Genomic DNA, 17,119 nt, shown 5'->3' with positions numbered 1-17,119 from the left:
TAGCTACAAATTTAGCCTCTGAAGCTGGCACTCAAGCTGTTTCTGTAAGGATTACAAGCAAAGATACTTCCAGGGAACAATAGGGGTAGTGATGATACTACCTGAAAGGGGCCTACAAGAGATCTGAAGAGGGACTGTTTACAAGGGCATAGGGTGACAGGTCAAGGGGTTATGGCTTAAGCTGAAAGGAGATAGATTTAGGTTAGATTTGACACAGGAATTCTTTACTGTGAGGGTGGTGAGGCACTGGAACATGTTGTCCAGAGAGGTTGTGTCTGCCCTATCACTGCAAGTGTTCATGGCCAGGTTGGTGGGGCTTTGGGCAACCTGATCTAGTGGTTGGTGTCCATGCCCATAGCAGGGGAGTTGGAACTAGATAGGCTTTGAGGTCCGTTCCAACCCAAACCAGTCTGTGATTCAATGACAGTAAATCTGATTTCTGCTCCTTCCTTTCAGTCTCCTGCTCACTAAGGGACATTATTGTTGCTGCTGAAAAAGGGCCTGAAGCCCTGTCCACTGCAGCTATGTCACCTGCAGCAATGTCACCTGCCTTGCTGAGCTTCTGCAAACAGCAGTAAACTGGTCTGTAAGCCCCTCTCCTACTAAGGATGCAGAGGTTTTTCAGCAAACTGATCCCGTGGCTTTTAAAACATGAATGTGAGCATGAACCTAAAAAACCCTTCCAAACCATGTGCTGTATTAATTGATGAGTAGTCCACAATACCTTCAGTGTACCTTACACCACTTGTTAAACATTTGTGTCCTTTCTATATTTGGAACATTCTTAATTTCACATTATCATCCTTCAATTCTCATCCCAAATATTTCATCAGGATCTTTTTGGCCAATTGTACTTTTAGTTTATCAAAAACCTGGGTGTCAGAACTATCCAACCTCTGCCCTTGTCAAAACAGCCTCAGGTCTCTGTAAACACATTCCAGTCCAGCACACCAAGGTGCAGCAAGACTATCACCTTTTACCCAATTAGTAAACACAATTGATTTGTGTGGCAAAGAGAAGACACTTACTTCCATCATGCCAACTAATAAATTTCTCGTAAACAGGTCTCTCAGGAGGGACCAGTTCTACCCCACTTACACCATTATCTTTAACACGAACCTTCCCATAATCCACAAGTCCAATCTAAGCATGCTTCTCAAAGCCTGTTATTTTTCAAAATGCAGGCTATGCTTATGGAGCAAAAAATAACTCCTGTTTTCCCAGATTGTATCAATGCCATTAATACAAGCAAGCTGACCCAAGATAGAGTGATGCAGAGCCACCAACCCACCACCTCCCTCAAGGGGAGAATGGCTGTGCAACATTATGCTGCAGCTGTAGTACTATACTATAGGGTACTATTTTTTCCATTCTCCTGGCAGTGGTACACTATTCTAGCTGTAGATGTTCTATCGTGCTCCTTGTGCCATGCTGTGTTCCATCAGTTCTGTTAATACCAGTTTTCTTTTCCTAGCTAACTTCAAAGGAAACCTCAGCAAAATCTTAACATTTTGTTGTTTCTCTCAGATCCAGTGTGCACCCTGGCCAGTGAAGCAAGGACACTCAGAAGCCATTGTCAAATCATCAGCTTCCTTTTCATCACCAGTTGAAAAGTAAGAGAGAGATATCCATCACTTCTGCCAGGACATGAGAGTCTGAAAAGCAGCGTAGGTAGCACGCAAATCCTGAGATTGCACCGAGCACTGGACGCTCCTGCCAGGAATTGGAGTATTTGGAAGAAAAACTCCAGCTTCTCCCATGAAAGGAGGCTCAGTCCTATGTTTGATGGAAGATGCAGTGAAGATAGAAAATGGGAACTGCAGATTTTATTCCAAATGCCTGGAGCACTCTCTAACACCAGATAATTTCCTGACATTTCTGTGACATTCAGCAATGCAGAATCTCCCATTACTAGATGTCTTCCTAATACCTGTGATTGTTTTTCACCCTGTAAAATTAAACCATTCCACCTACCAACCATAGCTCATGCAGTGATCTGGTCATGTTACTACTGGCTCCCTTAAAAATAAGCGCTTCAAGTGCCCAACAGAGATGAGACATGCATCTTCAAGGCTCCTGACTGATCCAAAGCCAAATATTCCAGTAAATGGCAATAATCAAAATTCATTAAGTGGATGAACCAGTTGTGGCTTGCTTTCTCTAGCTTTTTACTCTTATGTTTTTCGTTAGTTAGAAGACAGATCTGTTCTTTGTAACTTTGTTAGCATTTATCAGAAAGCTATCTGCTATAGTGAGCCCATCAGGGGTCACGGGAGATACATATAAAGACCAAAACAAGCAACCTCACTGAGACTAGGTTTGTAAATTTGCTTATCTTCTAACTTCTGGTCACCATGACATAGGGCAGATGGCTAGATTTCTTTCAGTCTGATTTGATTACTACTTGTTTTTGTCTCTTCTGCAAGAGAGCACATGAGACTCCACACGGAGTTGGCTGGGAAGGACCCCATCCTGGCAGTCTCACCAAAGTAATCTTGTTACTCCATGATCCAGTGCTCTCTCCAGTGCTCCTAGTAGTAAAGAAACATCAAAACCCAGTGTAGCAGGTGAAATTCAATTAAACTGAACACCTGAACTAGGTAGTCTGAATTTATCTATTTAAAGTAGGAATCTCATAGCAACAAGCACATTAGAAATACCAACAAGGACAAGTAACTTCAGCTGGGGATGGAAAACTGTTAGCAGTTCAGATCCAGGACAGGGATTTAGCATTTAATCCTCAGGCTTGCAACAGACTTCATTAGGGCTTCAGACAAACCAAATGATTTCTTCCTGTTTTCTATTTCTGTTTCTGTTACTCTGTGTTTGTTATTTAGAAACTTTCCCAAACCTCTCCTAGCTTTTGTCTGCCTAGTGCAAAACATGCAAAGACTCAATTTCTGCCTCAGGCAGTTCTCATCCAACTGGAGCAGAACTGAAGGGAACAGGAGTGTTTTGGCTGCCGAGACATATTGCAACTTCTTACAGCAAACACCAGGAGCTGCAGGGGAAATCCTTTGATTCATTCTCTAAACCACGGAAGCTGCTTGGCAGAAATGTGTCACACTCCCGAGCGGGGAGGCCAGGGCAGTGCCTTAGAGCCTGGCTCCAGGTCTGTGAACATCCTGTGCTAACGAGACATCCCCACTTTTCCAAAGCCCTCACTTTCGCAGAGAGTGGGAGGGAGGATGCACAAGCGCTTTGTACGTTGAGGAAATGAAGGAGGCTTGAGTCGTCCAACATGACAGCTGCTGAGCAGTGCTAGCACACCCAGAAAGAATGAAAAGCTTTTCACAAACAGAATAAGAAAATCACAAAACGCATCGACTACATGGATGGACTAAATCTGCTGCAGCTTTTTTGACATTTACAGCTGTTGCCAGCAGTGCAGGAGGAAGTAGAGAGTGAGACACTTGACAGTCACAGAGTTTGTCATGACCGAGAATTTTGTCACACTGGCTTATGACAAACTCCACTGTTTGTCATCTCAGCTACTCCACTTCTGTATTATTTGTACAGATTGTAAGAGCTTTAGAGCATGGTTCAGACCCATCTCATCTCTTCTGCATCGTTTCAGTAAGATAAAAAGGCCAAAAATGGCAGAGTAGCAGACGCACCGTGAACCTTCCGGTGTGTCATGAGCACAGGTAGAAAGCCAAAAACTTGCAGTGGGTGAAATTCATGTGCTATTTCGATATCTAAAAATGTAAATCATGTGGATGTCTCCCAGTGGATATCTCCCAGATTAAAATATTACAATGTACAGTAATGTCAGAAGGCTAAACCAGACAGGCTGCTCTCAAGGAGCATGAGTGGGACACGTAAGTGAGGCTAGTGCATAAACCTGGGGCAGTCTTGGCTCTGTAACTAACCAGAAATGAGCGCCGACTCTGCTTGGACTCACTTTGATCCCTACATTTGTATTCATTTCCAAATGAGACCTCTTTGGGAAGGTTAGGTCACGTTTTTGCATCTAATGTCAACGATTGTTTCTAAACTTGTCTAATACTCCATCCATCAAAATTAGTGTCTCTAGCTAGTTCAACTAGCTGGATAGTTTTTTCTATGAGGTGTCCAACATTCCCAGGAATTTTTGTCTGCAGGAAACGTCTCCTCAGCAAATCTCAGACACATTCATCCAGCTGTATATCTGGCCATTCACCTATCCAGAAGCAGACCAGCAGAAACCGGAGCCTGAAGACAGGTGTTTGTATTCATTGAGGAGAGTCATCTTTTGGCAAAGTGGGTGGAAGAGAAGTGTAGAAGCACCTGCCAGTTCAGCCACAGTCCTGAGCTGGGGGCCCTTGGTCACGCTGCCACATTCAGAACAAGGATAGTCTTGGAACTCAGGGGAGGTGAAGGTAAAGGAAAGATTTGTTTCTCAACTGCTCTGTGTTTCAGTATTTCAAAAGCAGAAAGCTGAGCACCCAAGACATGCTCTGTGCCATTTTCCTAAATATATTTGTTCCTATCATTTCAGGGTTTTTTCCCTTTTTATTTCTTTCTCCGTGCCATCTGAGGTTTTCTGCTTATGAGACCTTACTTTGGGTGAACCCCTGCCAGCAGCTCAGCCTCACCCAGCTGCACACTCAGCACCCCCCAACAGGATCGGGAGACAACCCAAAGGGTAAAAGTGAAAAAACTTATGAGCCTAGAAAAAGACAGTTTAGCAGGAAAAGTAAAGCTCTCAAAACCAGGAACTGATTCCCCACTCCCCATGGACAGGAAGGCATCCAGCAGCCCCAGGAAAGGCAGGGGCCCATCACACGTAAGGGTTACTTGGGAAGACAAACATCATAAGCATGACTGTCCCCACTTCCTCCTCCTTTCTGTGAGCTTGTCTGATGCTGCTCAGCAAGAACTACAATACCCCTGTGTTACCAACACTGTTTTGGTCACAAATCCAAAACACAGCACTGCCTGAGCTACTGTGAAGAAATTTAACCCCATCCCAGCCAAAACCAGCACAGACCTGCTGGAAACTCCTCCAGGGACAAACACCAAACAGCACAGCTCGAAGCATGGTTGCAGACCCAGGACAAACAGCTCACCTGCCCTACCTGCACCCTTTCTGCAAGACTGACCAGCCCAGCATCTTGCTACAACAATACTTCTAATGGTCCTAGTCACCAACCACTCATGTCTTTGGCATGGGTATCCCTGAAATGCATTTTGGTTTGTAACTTATCAATTCAGAACCAGCAGGACTATTTCTGTACTTGCAGAATAGGTGATAGCCAGGGACTGAAAGACGGGCCTCTCTGCACACCAGCTTTTATACCTTTCCCTAATCTGCTCATCAGTGTAATAAAGATGTGACCTCAGCTACAAAACGTCCCCTTGGTGTAAAGGCAAATCATGTCACCCAGGACTTCTTGTAGAGATTTTTTAATGAGAAATGCCTGCTAAGTGTGGCATAGCACACAGAGAGGTGCAGATCAAGGATTCTGGAAAGTTTCAGGACTCAGTACTGCTGTATTAGCAGTTTTACAGGAAAGCCTGAAGACCTCAGAAGAACACATATGTCTAATATACACCTGGACTCAAATACCTTCACAGACCTGGCATATATGACCACAGGGCTCCACAAGAACTCCTCACAAACCTTCTTCCCTCTTCTTTTTGGTCCCTAGGTGAGGTGAGAAGCTGCTTCCAGGCTTGTCAGCACCTTTCTCCACCACATCCACGGGGAGTTTTAAATCAGGTAATTGGCAGCTACACTGTTCTTGGGATCCACACACTGCATGCCAGGCTGTCAACAAGCTTTTAGGTGATGAGACAGCTTTTTCCATTGCAGTACTCTGTGTGTGCCAGTTATTTTGAAGTGAGGTATAGCACTGAAACCCATTGGGCTCCTGGAGCTTGTTGTCCCCTCCACGCCTCAGCCATGACGTGCAGAAACGCCTGTTGGGTGGCTCCTTTGGTGCTGTGCTTGCAGAGCTCCTGAAGATGGGTGGGAAATGATCAGGAGTTTCCTAAGGCCTTTTAAGACATCTGCAAAAGCTTCAATATATTTTCTGCTGAAGTACTTGGTGCCTATTTGTAGAATGTTATCCTTGATCAACTTTTGAAAATTTACAGTGATACTTTAGCATTTACCTAAAATTTGCTTATATTTAGCTTGTTTAGGATGCCCAAGCAGAGACAACCACAGCCTCCAGTGCCTGTCTAAAACATTTGCCATTGACAACTCTTTGCCACAAGACAGTATTCTACTCTGAACTTAAGCCAGTAGGTTTTCTTATTCCTCTACATTCTTAAAATGCAAGGATTTTGATAAAGATCATTCCACCCAGAAACGAGGATTTCCTTGAACAGCCCAGGGTACATCCTTTTGTCACACATCCCTGAGAGGCCAATTATTGGCATTTGGCACCCCCAGCCCAGCCCCTGGCCTGGCTCACCACACTGGTGATGCACAAGGAGCTCGGAGAGGACACAGCTGACCCTGGCTGACTAAAGGAATATCCAAGACTATATGGTGCAATGCTCAGCATATAAAGCTGGGGAAAGAGGAAGGAAAGGGGTGGGATGTTTGGAGTGATGGCATTTGTCTTCCCAAGTCACCGTTAAGCATGATGGAGCCCTGCTTTCTTGGGGATACTAAACACTCCCCATGGGGAGTGGGGAATCAATTCCTGGTTTTGATTTGCTTGTACATGTGGCTTTTTCTTTGCTTGTTAAACTGTCTTTATCTCAACTTATGATTTTTCTCACTTTCACTCTTCTGAGTCTCTCCCCCATGCTGTTGGGGGGAGTGAGCAAGTGGCTGCGTGGTTGTTTCAGCTTCCTGTTAGGTTAAACCACAAGAGCTGCCTACTGTGGAAAGGATGGCAACTTCTCTAGATGTCCTGTAGGAGAACACAGCAGCCATCACACAGTTTGTGGGGAGACGAGACTGGTCAGTGTCTATGAGACATTCTCAGAACAGACAAATTGATAAATCCTTTAAGGAAATTTATGGGAAAAAATATTTTAAATTTGATTTCTGGATCTCAGTCAGGCTGAGCTATAATTGAAGAATATTTCCTGCCAAGACACAGATGTTTCCAAATCTGAACCTATCTATCTTTTTCACCATTGCAGTACCCCAGTTCCACACACCCTGTACCTCAAGCCACCAAAGAAATATTTTCAACAACCTTTTTTTCTTTCAACAAAGGAATTGGAACCACAGAAGACAGGGACATTCCATAACAAAAGTTTTTTTCCGGGAAGAGCAGAATTTGTAGCAACCATGTAAGAAAAGAATCCCATACTATTACAGTTTGAGAGAGTAGAAGGACTTGAACAACCAGGCGTAAACTCAGGGATAATCCAAGGATGGTAGAAAACCTTTTCTTCAGCTGTTAGTAGTGAGGATGATACAGAACATGATCAGTAGGAGGACATAGCCAAAATGGCTCAGGGAGATGGATATGCTAAACCGTAAATTGCTATCCATGATTTGGAAACGGAGCATATAATCACAGAGAGAAAAATTGGCTAGAAATGAGAACAAAGGTTTTCATTATTGGAGAATTAAAGCTCTGGAAAGGCCTTTCAGTAGCAGCAAAGGGCCCAAACCTGGCCATTTTCAAGAGCTTCATAAATAAGCAAAAGGGATTGTATTAAAGACTGTGCCAAAATGACCTTAAGCATCCTGAGTTTAGGTTCATGTTTATAAACCAGAGAACAGAGACTCAACAAAGCCCCTGACAGGATAATCACAACCACCTTTCTGTGGGGTCAAAAATACTGTTAGAACAGAGAAGAAGTTAAGCCAGATCAAATGATAGTGAAGACAAAGCCAATTTTTGCTTCCAGTTCTTCAGAGTTTACATTATGTATGAGTGAAGTTCCCATTCTTTGCTGTGGTCTGTAATTGATACATTTCGTGCAAATTTTGGACCGTCTCCATATATCCTCTCCTGAGTGGTCACATGCAGGCACAAGTCCTCAAAATGAGCAGGATCATTTTGTTGCCATCATGCTGAAAAATGGATGCTGACAGCAATCTTCCACAGAACATTAGGGACACTAGGAATTGGAAGGGACCTCAAAAGATCATCTAGTCCAACCCCCCTGCCAGAGAAGGATCACCCTGACTAAATAACACAAGAAAGCATCCAGGTGGGATTTGAATGTCCCCAGAGAAGGAGACTCTTCTGCCTCTCTAGGCAGTCTGTTCCAGTGCTCCATCACCCTCACAGTGAAACAGTTCTTCCTTACATTCATATGGATCTTCCTATGCTCCAGCTTGCACCCGTTGCCTCTTCTCCTATTGCTGGCCATTGTTGAGAAGAGCCTGACTCCGTCCTACTGACTCTCGCCCTTTACGTATTTATAAACATTAATAAGGTCACCCCTCAGCCTCCTCTTCTCCAGGCTAAATGTCCTGCTGCCCTTACCACAAGGAGAGCACAGTGCCAGCCCTTGTGGCTGTGATGCTGTGGAAGCAGCAGCAATGCCTTACCAGGTGATGTGTAGGGCACCTCTTCTACAGCAAACATTTCCCCCTTCTGCTAGAGCAATGCTAGTGAATTTGCAGCCCAGGAACAGTGTTCACTTTGCACTAGCACTTAGCCAGGTAGCCACAATACAGTCCTCTTGATTTCTCTGCCAGTGCATTAGAAAGATCAAATAATGGTGCTTCCATCATGGAGGAGCTGCTAGAAAATGGGGGCTCTGTTCCTGGAAGGACAAGCTACAAACAAGTGCCCTGGAAAATAAAGCTGATGTTGCCCAGGCTCCCTAGAATGATTTCAGATTGCTGCAAAGAGTCTGATTTTACTTTAAATCGATGTGTAAAGATTGACAAATTTTTAGAAGGCATGGACACCATAGGTAGGCTGAGGATGTGGACCTGGTAGCAATCCTGCAGAGATAATCATGCCAGCAATTTGGATTTTGCTTTACGTTTACTTTCTTTTTACGACTTCCTTAAGTAAAAGCAATCCCCTCTACAGAGAAAGCCAAATAATCAAGAGATCTGTCAAGCCTTCTCAATTGGTTTTCCCTTTGAAGATAAACCGTGTGCTTTTATGTTCATAAGCAGAACCTTCTGCTACGTAACTTCAGCCCATCGGAGACGCTGACAGTCTCTGAAAAACAACCAAAGGGCCAGCAGGCCAGCTTTAATCATTCGTAGCTAATACACTGTGCATCACAGAGAGGCTGGGGAGAATAATTCTACATAGGAAGTCAAAAGTACTGTATTCCTTACAATTACCCATCTTCAAAGGAAAGAAAGGCTTTGGTGGTATAAAAAAATAGCAGCGGTGCTGTAGTTATGCCATATTTGCTGCATCCTGTGTGAATTAGTTTCATTCAAGTATGAACTGTTGTGGTGGCTTTCTAATTTACATTATGCCTCTGAACGGTTTTCTATAACGCCTTTTGAGAAGAAAGTGGGGGTTTAGACAAATTGAATATTGTTCTCTCTTTCATGTAGATCATCCGGATCCAGTCAATGACTCAGGTTTTTTATAGCCCTTTTAAAAATTCACTTTATTTTTAGAGTGCAGAACTTTTTTTGCTTTGCTGGAGCCTATTCTTTTGCAGCGACTCACTGTTTGAGAAATCACAAGTGGCTTCACATAAACACTCAGGAAGGATTGGAGACTGGAAAAGCTGAGGCTGGAGCACAGCACTGTAATGCCATGCAATATATTACAGAGAATATCAGATAAAGCAGAAGAGCTACTTGCTGTTCAACATATTTGCCACGCTTGTTACTGTGGGAAGCGATGGGGGGAGCAGGGACCTACATTTGCTGCACAACTCAGCAGTGACAGCATGATCAGAAGAAAAGAATTTGCTATGCTTGGCTGTGACAGAGCAATGCTGCTGCTGCTGCTTTCCCAGGCCAGCCATCTGCTGCCTCTCACAAAATGCAAGGCCTCCCATGTGGGCTCCAGCTCCAAACTTCAAATTCTCAAACCCTCCAGGACAGGAAAATGGCAGCCTGATGCCTGAAGCTGTGACCCCGCTGAGGGCTTCTTCCTCTCTCATGGACACCCCCAGACTGAGGACCACATAGGGAGCCTCTGGGGAAGACAAACTCATTCTTTTGCAACTTTCTGATGGTCACTACCCCATCACTCTCTATCTACAGCACATGGTGCTCACATCCATTTTCACTTGCCTCTGGAGGCTACGTTGATCCCCATTGTAGAAGCAGTTTTCTGTCACAAGGACAACAGGTACACTGTCACAGATGTCTGGGTAGCCACTTACAGAGGCCCCATAGAATGCTCTCTGTTATCAGGAGCAGAAGACAGACAGCCTGGTTTAAAAAAAAAAAAACAAAGGAAAAATTAAAAAAAAACCCAAGATAAAACATTACAGAGGCCCTCAAAGCTGCCTTGCCAGGTCTTTTGGGGCCAGGCCTGTGTGTGAGCTGCGCAGCTCTGAAGCAGCACAGCTCTGTTCACATGGTGCTACACCCATGTAAATCAGCCCAATTAATCCCATACTGTCACACAGAGCTACCTCAGTTCTCTCTGCACCTCAGGCAATCTGTGCCTTAGATAATCTTCCCAGGAATAATAAGGAGTTATTGAGAGTAATTCATACACTAATCCCCAGAGCGGACCAACCCAGGAGTGTCACAACCCAATTTACAGAGGACGAATGAGAACTTCAAAGCCCTATGAGCAGCTTTGGGAATGGTAGTGCTGGGTTTCGAGGCTCCCTGTTGCTTGGTGGAGTCCTCTGGAGTCCTTGCCCCTGAGGAGTGACACGGGCTTGCAGGTGGCTCAGGGCACGGATGGGTGCCAGCACGTGGGTGTCTGAAGGATCACGCTGCCAACCAGGATCTGCTAGCATAGGAAATGCTAAATGAGGCAGCGCATCTGAAGATGACTGTTGGCAAGGTATTTCACTTCTTTTGTTCCCTCGGTGCCCATGGTAATTTGTCTAAAGCTTGAAGTTTGCCATTTGGTAATTTGTGCATAGCTAATGAGGACTAACCTGCATCTTCTACATCCTGTAACTGCTCTGTCTCTGCTATGTTCCCACAGAAAAAACGTCTTCAAAAGGTAGCTAGTAGAGAGCCTCCAAAACACAAGAGATTCATAGTGCAGAAGAATAGCACAGACATGCCCAATTCTGTGTGATCAGTAACTCGACAGGCAGGAGGATCACTTTGAAGCAAGAAACTGTTAGAAAAACCCTCCACTTCCCTCTGTCTTACTGAGGTTTACAGTCAGCAGCAGATTTTTTTTTTCTTTTTCTCCTACCAAAGGCTGCAAAGTGTTGTCAGAGGTAGCAGCAACATTTTCCATCTGCAATATATATGCTCAGCTCGCTGCTACGGAACTGCAGACAGTACAAACCCAAGTGACAGCTTGGCTGAGCCTTTCACCGTGAACAATACACCTTGGGCTCAGAGAACTTTTCTATCAAGAGGGAAAGAGCAGCTGGGCCACTGCCGTGCAGGACGACTCGCTGCACCTTCTTTATCTCGCTTCTGCACCTGTGAGCTGTTCATTAGTTCATCTTCCTCTCTTCAGATACAAGCTATTATGAATTGTTAAAGAATATTGCATAATATATTTTACTAATAAGCGGTTACCCACAGATACAAACCCATATTAGATGAGGTAATACTGTCTATCTGCCCTGACAGGTTTGTGAACTGTGAGCAATTTCATTCTGCACTTGATGCAGTTTTATCTTCTAGTGGCACATACGACCGCAGTGTATCACTCAATGTTTTATTCTAATTGCAAAGTCTTTGGGCAGGGACCATCTCTTGTATAAGCAGGGCCTAACACAATAGGGACCTGAATTTGTCTGTGTCCTTCAGATACTTCTGGGATGCAAATTCTAAATATTATCAGTCCACAAGACTGAATTATTCCTGCATCCTTCCACTGCATAAAGTTGGTATAATCCACTTGGTGTTGTGTCTGTTGCTTTACAGAATTAAATCTTTGAGTGGTTACTGCAAAAGCACAAGGGCAAAAATTGAAGCTAAATCCCCAAGGAGAAACACACACACATAAGTCAGGTGTTTGTATAAATGCTTCTCAGCCGCTGCCATTGAATCTTCTGCCACTGGCCCAACACAAAGCCACTTCAGTCAAATTGCCAACCACCTACAGCACTTTGGTTCTATGAGTTTCCACCTTCACATCCAACCATTGCCAGCAAGACCCAGACCAGGGACACCCATTAGTAGACATGGAGAGATGAGAAGCTGAACCAGCTAAGATTCTTGGCTGGATGAAAAGAACCAGAATGAAGGGTTCCAGCAGGACCAGGGATCTATTCAACTGCTGAAACAACCTACAGTCCTTCCTGCTCCTGGCACCACCGAGGGAGCATGTGCTGGCATGCTCTTGGATGGGCTCTGGTCTCCCTGCTGAAGCAGCTAGAAAATTCCCATGGTGAATGCAACAGTTTCAGCTCTCTCCAAGGCATGAGATAACCAGTGAGCTCTGAGCTGACTAGCACAGCCAGAGGGTGCAAGGTTAAGCTCCTGAGATCAAGCCTTAGGTGCAACACATGACTGCCCCCATCCTGCCTTTTGCAGCCCTGTTGGCTACCCATAGCTCAGGAAAGCCTACACCTCATCTACCCAGCGCCTATACAGGTACATACCTTTGGTCCCTGGGAGGGGGCTGGTCACCTTAATGTAGAGGTGGAGAGCTCGAGTAATTATAAGCAGGATTTGCCATTCGTGGCCACATGTCTTTGTACTGCTGTTTGTTTTGTGCCTTTGGAAAGTTCAGCCCTGCACGTGCCCAGCTTTTAGTGCTTTAACAGATCTTCCAGCCACGTGAATCAAATTGTCATTGAATCCAGTCATTTCAAATCAGATCAAATGTTAGTCTTCAAATTAAAATGTTAAATACAAAAATCAATGGAAGCATTTTACTACTGCACCCTTGGGATTGCTTTAGAGATGCAGTTGCAGATTTCAGTCAGCTGTGGTTGACTGCAGAGCCCAGCAGTATCCATCAATCTAGAGCCATGCCTCTGCTTAGCTTCTGCACACAGACAGCGTGCAGTTGCTCAGCTGGATGACATACTGCTGGACTGAGCACACACAGCAGAAATTTGATGCCTGAACATCCAGCTGCAGCCCGTGTTCTGTACTGATTCTCTGCTGCTGGGTCAGCAAACAGGCCTCACCAGCTGGGAAATTTTTAGAAAAAAAAAGTACTTGTAGATTGGTACTGGGCTGGGTGTGTCTTACTGGATACCAAACCATCCCTGAGTCATCAGGTGTAGGTTCATCACTAGGGAAAAACAGAGCAGAAGGACAATGATGGAGATGATTTAGTGCAGCCTGAAGCCTGGCTAGATTGAGATTCTTCTCCACTGACTTTAGGCCTTCAGAGAGGTCTAGGTATCAGCACTTACAGAGCGTTGGAGGGGTTTGGGTCTGGGCAGTGCTGTCATTAAAAGCTAATGGATGTAAAAATTGCTATAGGACTGGGCTGGTTTAATACTGTCCTCTGCTACCACATGTAAGCAAGATCTATCATCCAGAGCATGAGTTTGAGCATCTTTTGAGTATTATTTGTGCCCTGAAGCCCAAGCACATCTTTTCCATCCTGCGGTGTGAAGGGTTGGTGCCTGCAAAGGTCATGGGAGAAGAAAGCAAATGACGGATACAACACAGTGGAAGCAAGTAAGACTGTTCCCACTTACAGCTGCAAGCCACTGCTCACTGTTGCACAGCAAGTCATGAGCTCAATGCCAGTGAAGTGTTTTGTAGGCATGATGGGTGGAAGCAGTAAAATGAAGGTTTTGATGATTGTCTATTGACACAGCTCTGTGTTGTGCTTGTAAACTGGGTATTGTCTAGTAGCTCCTTGAGGAGGCTGGAGCAGGTACATCACTCACAGGGTATTCTTTCAGCAACATGGTGTAAGTGGGCAGTGCCCATCATAATTACAAATATTATAAGTCTGTTTGTGATTACTATGGTGTTTAATAGCTGAGGTGGCAGGGGATTCCAGTAAGGAATACACTCGAAAGCAGTCAGTGCTAGGTGTAGTTTTTCACCAGAACTCAATGGTCTTTGCAAGGACCTTTCTTTACTTCTAACCACACTGAGTTGCTATTATGGCACTGGAGAGGATTAAAACCAAGCCAGAGAGTGCAACAAAGACATTAACTGCAGGTAAGCACAGTTGTTAAAATAAGGATGGGGGCAGAAGGGAGTAAATAAATCTCTGAAGGACAGGTTTTCTAAGACCTTTGAAGATGGAGGGTATCTTGAGGAAACATTTACAGGTTTTCTTCCTAGAGAAGTCTTCATAGAAAACATACAAATGACAATACTGGGTTAAACCAAAGGTCCATCTTTCTTGGTGTCCCATCCTAAGCAGTGCATAAGTAGGTGCCCAGGATGAGGACAGGTGGCTGTGCTCCCCCAGACTCAACATATTTCCACCTCAAAGGACTTCCTTTTTTGATGTGTGGTTTTCTATATTTATTAACCCTCTGTGGAGTTCTCTTCCATGCGTGGAGTTAGTGGCTGCACACAGGGAATAGGGTGAAAACATTAACTAATGGCAAAATGACAGCAAGCTGTAGCACTTAGAGAAACCAGAGTAAAAGGGGCTCCATTTAACATCCCTAAATGCAAGTAGACAACAATTCCCACAGGAAACTGCTCCACAACATGGGAAATTGCAACAAGACAAAAAAACAGCACACTTCCTCAGCAGCCCCTGTGGCAGGTATATCAAATCTCCTCACAGCAGCAGCTTTGTTACCCTCCTTACTGCTGCCACAGCAGAGAACACTGCAGCTTTATGCTCATCATTTCCTGACCAGGAGAGTTGCTCTAAGCTCATGGGGGACCCATTTGTCCTGACACAACTTCTTCCCAATCCAGTTCATCGGCATTATGGGACCATGCCAGTGCAGCAGAATGGAATGGGCTCTTTATGTTTTTTGAAGCCCATCGATCTTACCAAACCTACAGAGTCAACCCACAGTAAATCAATGGGTGAAGCCCCTGAATACAGGTGCCTCCTCTCGCAAAAGCAAGTGACAGCACCATTTGGGAGGGAGTGCAGTACTGTTTAGAGCTGAGAAGAGCCAAGCAGTGAAAGTCCTGGCCATAATCCAAGCTTGACGGACTTCATTTAAACATAGAAAACCAGCCCTGGGGCACAGCAACTCCCACCACAGCTGGTGTGACAAAAAAAGTTGGCTTTGCTGGACCTTTATCTCATGTGTCAAACAGACCAAAAGTGAACAGAGCAGTTCAGCCAAACCCTCTCCAGTCTTTAAGAAAGCAAGTTAGCAGACACAAAGATGACTAAATTAGTCTGAAGGCTGTGGTTCAAAAAACCCCCAAACTTCTGGCTTGCTTTTTGTATTATTCCCTCCTGGCAATACTACAGTGTGAATGCCAGTTTTAAGCATCGTCAGAAAAAAATATCTGGGTGGGGAGGGGTTTGCCCCTGAAGGAAAGAGGGCAGCAAAGAAGACAGTTGACCTGAAATAGTTATGAAGTTTTAAATTTTGTCTGGATTCACAAAGGCATCCTAGGACAGAAAGAGGCAACATATTGATTCATTTCCAGCCTCCCAGGTCTCTGCATGCCATGGATGGGGGCTGCTCCAGCAAGCTGTAGGCTCCTAAAAGTGCTGCGGTGCGCTAGGGTTTTAATGGTTCAGACCCAGGTAGCTCCTGATGGCGCACCTCATGGGCTCCCTGCACCTACATTTAGATCAGATAGTGATTCTGGAGTTAAAATAATCCAAATTGTCTGTGTCTATCTCATTACTACTGAAATATTTATTCACTGGTCACACTGAAAAATGCAGAGGAACAGTGCTGTAAATCTTTGGACATGTGTCCATAGGATTCTATTGACTTTTTTTTTTATTTGCTTCCCTTGGTTTTTTCTCTTTCTCAATAGATTGTAAGACTTCCATATTATTACTTGAGTGTAGCATTTTAGTTAAAATGAGAGCAGTTTGCTGTGTGAATCTGCAGAATTGATCTTGTGTGTCTCTACTGGCAGCCACCCGCAGTCAGAACTCATGTTCCCTGACACTGGACATGCACTTACCTAAATTAGATATCCCATCACAGCAGAGTGCACCGATAGCAGGGGCACATCGGTGCTGCCTGCGCCCTGGGAATCAGCTGGCTACTCCTTATCTTGTGGGAGATCGAATTTATGGCATTTTGCGTTCTAGGCTCAACTGTAAAGATGCCAGATTTGTTTGTCAAGTCAGCTCGAGAATAACACCAAATCCCTGGCGTTCTCAAATGGGTCTGAAGGTTTGCTGTAGCAAAGCCACTTAACAGAGCTTTATTACCTTCACATCTTCGCTTTCCCAGCCACTTCTGAGGCAATGAAAATAAGGCAGCCACCAATCTAATCCATTCCATACACTGAATTATTTTGCAAGCTCAGCTGGTGCGGTATTGCCTGCAGGAACTTGCTTCTTATATAAAGCTTTTCTTCTATGAAGACTGTTAGTGGATTTGCATTTTTCCTTTCTGAAATACAGAGAAAGCTCTGATTAGTTTAAAGGAAAAAAAAAGTAATAAAGGAAGAAGCTCTGCCTGGATTGCACAGGTAAAATTTGTTCTGTTCCTCTCCCTTGCCAGCTCCAGAACGCCTGAGCTGACCTGTTACCCTGCATGGGGAGGCCACCAAGCTCCCTCTGAGATGTTTTGGGAAAGGGGCAAACCCCTGACCCCACAGAAGAGCGCTCACCCGTGCAACATTGGTGGCAAGAGCTGCCCCCAAAGCTGGCCCCAAAGCCGGCCCCAAAGCCTCTGCAGTTACCGATGTGCTTCTTCGAGAGTGCCGGCACACCCAAATGTTTTTGTAATGAGGGAGGGCTAACGAATGGGCAGGCATCAGTGATGGCAAACCAGGAAGATGTTCCAGTGACTGCTCTATATTGCCACCTAGGAATCTACGTTCACACAGCAGCCCGAGGCTTCAAGGCTTGTCACTTTACATGCCGTCACTTTGGGTCTATAAAACGCACCAAGAGGAGCCCAGTTTCAACTCTTGCTTTAGATGCAGGGGTGCAGTGAAGCCTCCTTGGCTCTGAAGACCTTACTCACTGTGTTCGTGATCGGTATAAACCAGTATAAATCAGTATAAATCAGTAATGAAGCTCAATCACACAACAGTGTGTCC

The sequence above is a fragment of the Gallinula chloropus genome (assembly GCF_964237585.1).
Source record: "Gallinula chloropus genome assembly, chromosome: 3".
In the NCBI taxonomy this organism is placed as follows: domain Eukaryota; kingdom Metazoa; phylum Chordata; class Aves; order Gruiformes; family Rallidae; genus Gallinula; species Gallinula chloropus.
This window is presented reverse-complemented; position numbering follows the sequence as displayed.